Below are 7,924 nucleotides of genomic sequence, written 5' to 3' on the forward strand. Positions count from 1 at the left end.
GTGACACAGAGTCACCTTCTCCGTTTTGAACCTAACTCACAAGGACAAACGACTCCCTGACCTCTTCTCTCTCTCTTATAATAATGTCAGATTTTTCTGCTGGGCATGGTGCCTTTAATCCCAGCACTCATGAGGCAGAGACAGGCAGATCTCTGTAAGTTCCAGGCCAGGGCTACATAGTGAGACCTTTTCTTAGAGGGAGGTAGGGGTGTGTGTGTGTGTGTGTGTGTGTGTGTGTGTGTGTGTGTGTGTGTGTTAATATTTCCCTGCAGTAATTATTAAAGTAATAAAAGCTTCTTTGATTTTTGGCTTGTGTGGTTTTACTTTATTTCACTTTGCTCTGAAACAGAATGCTATAGTATATTGCCCAGGCTGATCTCAAGACCTTAAAGGCTCAACTGAGCTTTTATTAGTCTGCTAAGTGACTGGGATAGCAGGCATGAACCACCAAATCCATTTTTTAAAGGAAGCTATAGTAAGATAGAATAGTAGGAACTGTGGGAAAGGAGCAGATGCTGGGGAAGGCAGTAGAGGAAGGAGGGATGGGAGGAGAGCTAATCCAAACTAAGGATGTATGAAGAAATTTTATGAAGCCCCACTTGTTGGTAAGCTAATTAAAAATAAAGTAAGCAAAGGGGAAACAGGAAATAGCAAGTGTGGGTGAGAATGCAGCTCCCAGGAGACATGGCTTATTAAGTGAAAATCCCAGTGACAGGCATGGGTTCTACCTTTTTTATTGCTCAGGGTGTCCCCAGAGGCAGCCCAACAGCACAGGTTATTGTGGTTGTTCTTGGTTGCCAATGATAACGAGATGGTATGACCTTGCTGCTGAAAACATCACAGTTTGGATGCAGAACATAAAGAAACTGATCTTGAATTGACCAGGAGTCTCTCGGGGTGGCTAGCTTTCACAGTGCAGGGCAGGCTATGTAGGTTGCTGGAGAAGAAAAAACACCAGAGGCCTTATTCAGTACTGACTCCTGCATAGTTCAGTATCATCCTACCAGGCAAGATACGCCCACTGGCGCAATAGTGGCCGGACAGCTTATGGGGGCAACCAAATGCTCTCTTGATTAGATGTGAGGCCTGCTCTGAAGGAGAATTTGTTTTAGTCAAGGTTTTCTAGAGCAACAGAACTTAAAGAATGAATCTCTCTATATATATAATAGAGAGAGATTAACATGTATATATATTTTATATATTGGTGCATGCATATGTATGCTTGCATGTGTATGCTTGCATGTGTGTGTGTGTACAAAGCAATGCTAGGGCTTGAATCACACTTTTTAGGCAAGTTCTCTGTCATCAAACTACAGTCTTGTCCCTGCTGCTATACGTAATACACATTACAGCCCAAGCTAGCCTTGAATTCATGATTCTTCTGCCTCTGCCTAAGTGCGAGGATTATAGTTGTGAGCCCCATGTTTGACCTGTTTGCTTTACTTATGTAAAATAAGCTGTTTTTATTGTGTTCTTAAAGTTATATTACATTATAATATAAAAGTAACCTTTTCAATTTAATTAACCTGCCCACACTTATTTTTTCTTCAGATAAGGAGTTTGTGTAGCCAAGGCTTTCCTAGAACTCATCATGTAGCTCAGGTTGGCCTTCAACTCAGATCCTCCTGACTCAGCATCCCTGGGATTGCAGGGATCTGCTACTATGCTTAGTTACTTTTTCAAGTTTCACTCATGTGATTTAACCCAATAATTCAGGATAAGTGTCCTTGTACAAAATTATTTATGCCCAGAAGCCAGGATTATTTATACCCAGAGGCAGGAGGAGTTCCAGGCCATGATGAGTTATGTAAGTAAGAATCTGTTTGAGGAGAGGGAGCCCATATTCAACCCTAGATAAATTCCTAGACCTGAAATTATTCATTTCTTTTTTTTTCAAGAGTCTTTTTTACATAGTTCAGTCTCTAACGCAGAGTTCTCAGCCTCCCACATGCTTGTATCTTAGGAGTGTACCCCACACCTGACCCTTAAAGTAAACTTGCTCATTAGAGATTCTGCACAGCCTCAGAGTGTGTGTGGGAGTAGGGGTTGTGGTTTGACCCAAGGAGATGTGATAGACAGAGGTGATGCATAGTAGCTTCCCTGGCTGTCTTCATGATGTGCACACTCCCCATCTCCCGTCTACATGTCTGCCCCAAACAAGTCTAAAACACAGGGCACACAGGGACCTCCTATTCTAGATCCAAGGATCATGAAGGCACAGTCTAGTGTCATAAGATTTTGCTCTTATTACCATGCTGGCATGAATATCTTTCCCCTCCAGTTAGGGACTTGCTTGGAACATTTGTGTCAAAAGGGAACAGACACCTGCTGCCCACCCCTTGCCTGGGCTCGTCCCCTTAGTCACTGTATCACCCACAAGACAGCACTCTCAGTAGCAGGGACCATGGACTGGCGGAAACACATCACAAAGGCACGCTGACAAACGACACAGTGCGCTAAAGAAGGCAGGGGTGACGTTCACAACTTCTGCTGCCACTGCCTGGGTGCAAGCCCCAGCTCCGCATCTCAGTCTTTGTGACTTTGGCTACGTTAGCCACTCTCTTCCGTGTCACAATCCCCACCTGTAAATCGGGGCTAATCCGACTATCTTAAAGGGTGGGTGACGGGTTAACTGTGTTGCTATGTGGAGAGGTCAGGATTAGCCTGCACATAGGAAGCATTGTATGTGTTGTAATTAGCAGGAGTAAACAACGGGATATTTGCTAAGTGGCACTGGATGCTGGTGTGGTTCTGTACAGTGCCTCTCAAATTCACTGAGTGAATGAAACTCTTATTTTGTAATTCCATGTTCCAGTAAGCAAGGCCATGGGGCTCCCGCAGCGACACAGACTCCCAATTCTACAAAACAACGGTTGGTAATTTAAATCTCTACCCCATTCACAAAAAGATAGAAAATGTGGAGTTAGGGCTATAAATGAGGAAAATAAAAGCCTGCTGGCCCTTAGCTTGGGGTAAAAAATAAATAAATTCCCACTGAAGCTAAAACTTACATGATGAATCTGTACTGCGACTTTGTGTTTCCTGGGTTTTTAGAATATGACTGGTCAGTGTGTCCCTGGGTAGAAGCCTGGGAGTAGGCCAAGGACACTTTATCTCCCTGGGCTCAAAATTTCCTTCCAGGGGCTAGAGAGATCACTCAGCTGTTAGGAGCATTCCCACTGTACAGGCCCAGAAAGACAAATATAATATGTATTCACTCATAAGTGGCTTTTAGACATAAAGAATAACCAGCTTACAGTCCACAACCCGAGAACCTAGATAGCAAAGAGAACCCTAAGAGAGACATACATGGATTCGCCTAGGAAGGAGAAAAGGACAAGATCTCCTGAGTAAATTGGGAGCATTGGGGGCAGAGGGGAGTGAAAGGGGAGAGGGGAGGAAACAAGGGGAATAGGGAAAAATGTAGAGCTCAACTAGAAACAATAAATTATATATGTGTGTGTGTGTGTGTGTGTGCACGCGCGCGCAGGTGTGCATGTGCATACACATACAGATAGATAGATAGATAGATAGATGGATGGATGGATGGATGGATGGATGAATGGACGGACAGACAGACGGACGGACGGAGAGATAGATAGACAGGCAGGCAGACAGACAGACAGATAGAGTGCGCTCGTGCTCTTGCAGAGGACCTGGGTTCAATTCCCAGCATCCACATGGCAGCTCACAACCATCTGTAACTCTAGTGCCAGGGGAGCTGATGTCCTCTTCTGGCCCCCACAGGTACAAGGCACCTAAATATCCATACATGTAAGCTAAAATGAAACTTATATTTTAAAAGATTACCTTCCAGAGCTCAGAAAGAACCCCAAGATGAGAGGTCCTTCCCCACAGCAACACCGCCATTAAAGTGCCACACAACCTCAGTGTCTGCCGCCTTCCGTCCCAGCACTGCTACAGGACAAAGGTCAGGAGACTTCTTGGCTCCCAACCCTCAAAGATTGCAAACCCACCCGTGCTTCTTCTCCGGACACTTATTTAGCTCATTGCTCCTCTGAAATATTTTTTTTAATTAAAAAAAAAGCATCAATAAAAATTACAGGGACAACGGAACAAACTGACAATTACTAAATTTAGTGCTAGGGATGTAGGTGAGCTTGGCACCGTGCTTGTCTGGTATGCACAAAGCCCTGTCTGAGTCCCAGTACCACAAAGACCAGGCATGATTCCAGGCTCACTCCTGGAATACGAGCACTTGGGAGGCAGAGGCAGGAAGAGCAGAAGTTCAAGGTCGTCCTCCTCCGCACAGCAAGTTCAAGGCCAACCTGAGCTACAAAAGACCTTGTCTCTCTCAATGAAAGATTTTTTTTTTTTAGCGGGGTGGTGGTGGTGCACACCTTTAATCCCAGCACTCAGGAGGCAGAGGCAGATGGATCTCTGTGGGTCCGAGGCCAGCCTGGTCTACAGAGTGAGTTCCAAGACAGACAGAATTGTTATACAGAGAAACCCTGTCTTGAAAAACCATATATAATTTTTTCTTTTTTTTCTAAGTCTACAGAAAAGTTTACAGTAGTAAACTTTTAAAAGTTTGCAGTAGTTTACAGTAGGTAAAGGGGAATCCATAAGCCAGACTGATGTCTCCCCACTGTGCCCCATCCCTCCACCAGCAGCTTCCCACTAGAACTCCAGTACCTGTGGCTGCAAGCACAGAGGCACAATGCTTTGACCTAAGTGAACTCAGACAGAGGATGGGCACCAGCTGGGGTCAGAGCTCAGAGGTGGAGGCAGGAGGAAGCCACACATGGCCCACTTCCACTAAGTACACAGCTATCATCCGACCTCAGTGAACACCCTCCTTCCTCTTTTCTGATCGTGCTTAAGATATTTCAAGAGCAGTCAAGGATATGAGGTATTAAGTTTTCTCTGATGGACGCAGCCACAGCTCCGGTTCAGCCCCGACACTGGAGGAGTCTGGCCCTTTGAAGCAGCTAGTCACTAAGTCACAGGAAGTGGAGAATGGTCACTGGCAAACAGGTCTGGATCTTCAAAAATATAACCACACAGGAATCTAAATAGTGTTATCCTGAGGGTTAGGAGTGAGTAAGGAAGAAGAATACGGGGTATTTTTTAGACTGAAAATGTAAGAAAACATCCCTTTGAAAATCACTGCCACGAATTGGATGTTTCTATGGGCAAAGGATAATAGCAAACAGAGTTTCATCCGCATGGGTTCACTGCCACGCCATGAGGGTGGGGTGAGGGTCCCAATACACAGAAAGAGACCAAGGAACTTGACATGTTCCTTGTAGTCTTCTACAAGCTAGGCAGGTGCTCCACCGCTGGGCTACACACCCAGCTCCAAACACACATTTCTATTCCACCTCCTAAACTACCTACCTGAGCCACTTAACATCAGAAAAAGCTAGAAGCCTTTTATCTCAGCACTCTGGAGACAGAGGCAGGTGGATCTCTGTGAGTTCGAGGCCAGCCTCGTCTACAAGAGCTAGTTCCAGGACAGGCTCCAAAGCTACAGAGAAACCCGTCTCCAAAATCCAAAAGTAAATAAATAAATCAAATTTTAAAAGGTCAGAAGGTGACAGCCCTAACCGTCTCAGGCACTACCTTAGGAGGCATTTGTCATCTCAGATCTTTTGAATTTAATTGTTCTTAGTGATGCTAAATAAGAAAACTATTAGAAAGGTTATTGTCCGGGCTGAGCCCCACACTGGGGCCAGCAGACCAGACCAATAGAGTCACTCATTATAAAGTTCAGCAGCCTGGCATCAAATTGCTCAGGAGGAAGAGACAAGCACTAAATTCTCAAACTGGAAGCATTTGATTGGCAAGATAAGCAAGTTTCAGAGAGTTGCCCCTTAGGGAAGTCACCAGAGTGACCTGAAGGCAGCCAGTCACTCTCTCTGCCCCTTTCATGAGTCATACATAAAAATCCTCCAGGGCCTAAGCTAAGTGTGCTGTATTCCATTTCTTGAAAGCAACAGAGCCAGCCCCTGGTGAGCGTAAGGACCCACTGGGCCCCTGGTGAGCATAAGGGCCCACTCAAGCACACACACCACACCTCACAGGGCCAGTCCTGACAGTCCCTAAGTTCCTGGGCTTGTCCCCTGGCCTGGAGATGAACTCTTATCTCACCCCACTGCCAGGGAGAAACAGACAGGACTGGACCAATAGGTCTCTAGACCCCACTGCAGCTGACTTCCAGCAAGGCTCTCCCGAGGAACCAGGAAGACCTTTCCAGGGGGGCCCGTGGAAGGTTTGGAGCAGAACATCTTTGAGGTCCGGGTGGCCTGTCTTGGATGCAGCCCCCGCAGCCCTGGATGAACATTTATCTTTCCACTGCTGTACTTAATTGTATCTTTAAAAAAAGAAAAACAAACAATAGCAACAAAAATAAACCAGAAAACCAATCCACAAGTCACTCTTACCTTAAAGTTTCAAGTCGTCTTTAGGCCTCCAGAAATAAGATGGTAGACATCACAGGACTTGGTGGCAGGTGGTCCCCAAGGGGATGGAAGTTAGGTGGGAGCTTGGGCTCACAGCAAGAGAAGGAACAAGTTTTGCCATCCTGAGAGGAGTGATCCAAGTCCCTGTTAGTGTGGACACAGAATGTGAGGACGTGCCCCGGGCTGAGGGAGATCAGCCCTCTCCCCATCACTTCTGTCCTGGGACTGTTTTAGACACAGAAGATCACTGATCCAGGACGTCTGTGACCAGGACAGTTGTGACAACTACCACCCTCTAATGCTCTCGCCTGGGAGAATGGGCTTAAGTAGGGACAGAAGGAAGCAGGTCAGCGATCAGTGATTCACAGGGAACCACAAAGGCACCTGCCCATGGTCTCTCAATTCCACAGAGACTCAGAGAGCCAGGACAGAAGGGCTGGAGAGGAAGGGAAAGACGGAAACAGAAAAGGCAGAGAACATTAAAGAGAGGGAAGATGGTGGGAGCCCTGGGGAGAACTCAGAAAAATCTAGAAACTAGACTAGAACTGATGGTATGTCCTGGGGGTGTGGCCTGTCTCAGGCAAGTCTAGGTTATGACTCCAGGGCTTGGCCTGTCCTATCTTCAGCATACTTCAGTGTCCTGGGTCCACTTTTGGGTCTCTTCCCTTTGGCAGCCAAGGGAATCTCCTCACCTGTCCTCCTAAGTCAGTCCAGCCTGGACATCAAGAGTTCTAGCCATAGCTGCAGAACTATAGTGCCTACTGGCACTGCCCCAGTTTGCAGGAAGCGGTCAGGAGAGGAAGCAGGTCTTGGCCCAGTCGTTCTGGGGTTTCCAGAGAGCTGCTTGCCAAGACATTGATAGGACAGTGTCTGGGTGGCTAACCGTGGTCTCTCATTCCCTCAACTGTTTCTGAGACTATGTGGGTGAGCTCTCTCCTCTGCCAGGCCTGAGGTTGGAAGGACAAAGCAGAGAAGCGTCTAAAATTCAGAGCAGGAAGCGCCTGGGGACCGTCCCTCTGAAGGAGGCTGAAGGGGTACAGACAGCATGCCCAGCTTCCAGGTAGCTTTCACAGGGCCGGGGGATCTTGCTCTGCCTCTGCCTCTTCCTCGTGGGGCAAGAAGTCAGTTTCTGATCTCCTTCTAGAAAGCCCACCAGCTAGAAGAAGGCCTTTGCCTCTTCAGCCAGTGCAGAAAAAAGAGAAAATAGACGGAGGTTAGCTGAAACTCTCCCGATCTACAGCTTCCATCCACCTCCAACTGATCAGAACTTGGGTTTCTGGGCCAGAATTTCTGTCTCGCCAGCCCTGGCTTTTGCGCATGCTCAGTTCCAGCATGCTAGGCTTTGGGGGTGGGGGTGGGGCTCTGCTGTGAGACAGAACAGCAGCACAGCCTAAGGATTTATATTTATTCAACTGCTTGAAGTTTTTTGTTTGTTTGATTTTTGAGGCAGGATTTCTCTGTGTCCTGGAACTCGCTCTGTAGACCAGGCTGGCCTCGAA

General features: G+C 46.8%; 1 long non-coding RNA gene across 1 annotated transcript; it reads right to left on the reverse strand.

Annotated features, from left to right (window-relative positions):
- Positions 1-667: 667 nt before the first annotated feature.
- On the reverse strand, positions 668-7,700 carry LOC125398320 (uncharacterized). The gene is made up of 3 exons (XR_007231352.2): positions 7,118-7,700; positions 6,408-6,569; positions 668-937 (listed from the first exon to the last, which is right to left on the reverse strand). It is a non-coding gene; the product is annotated as an uncharacterized LOC125398320 (long non-coding RNA).
- Between the last annotated feature and the right edge of the window lie 224 nt (positions 7,701-7,924).

This window comes from Myodes glareolus, chromosome 5 (genome assembly GCF_982192425.1).
Source record: "Myodes glareolus chromosome 5, mMyoGla1.1, whole genome shotgun sequence".
Taxonomy (NCBI): Eukaryota; Metazoa; Chordata; class Mammalia; order Rodentia; family Cricetidae; genus Myodes; species Myodes glareolus.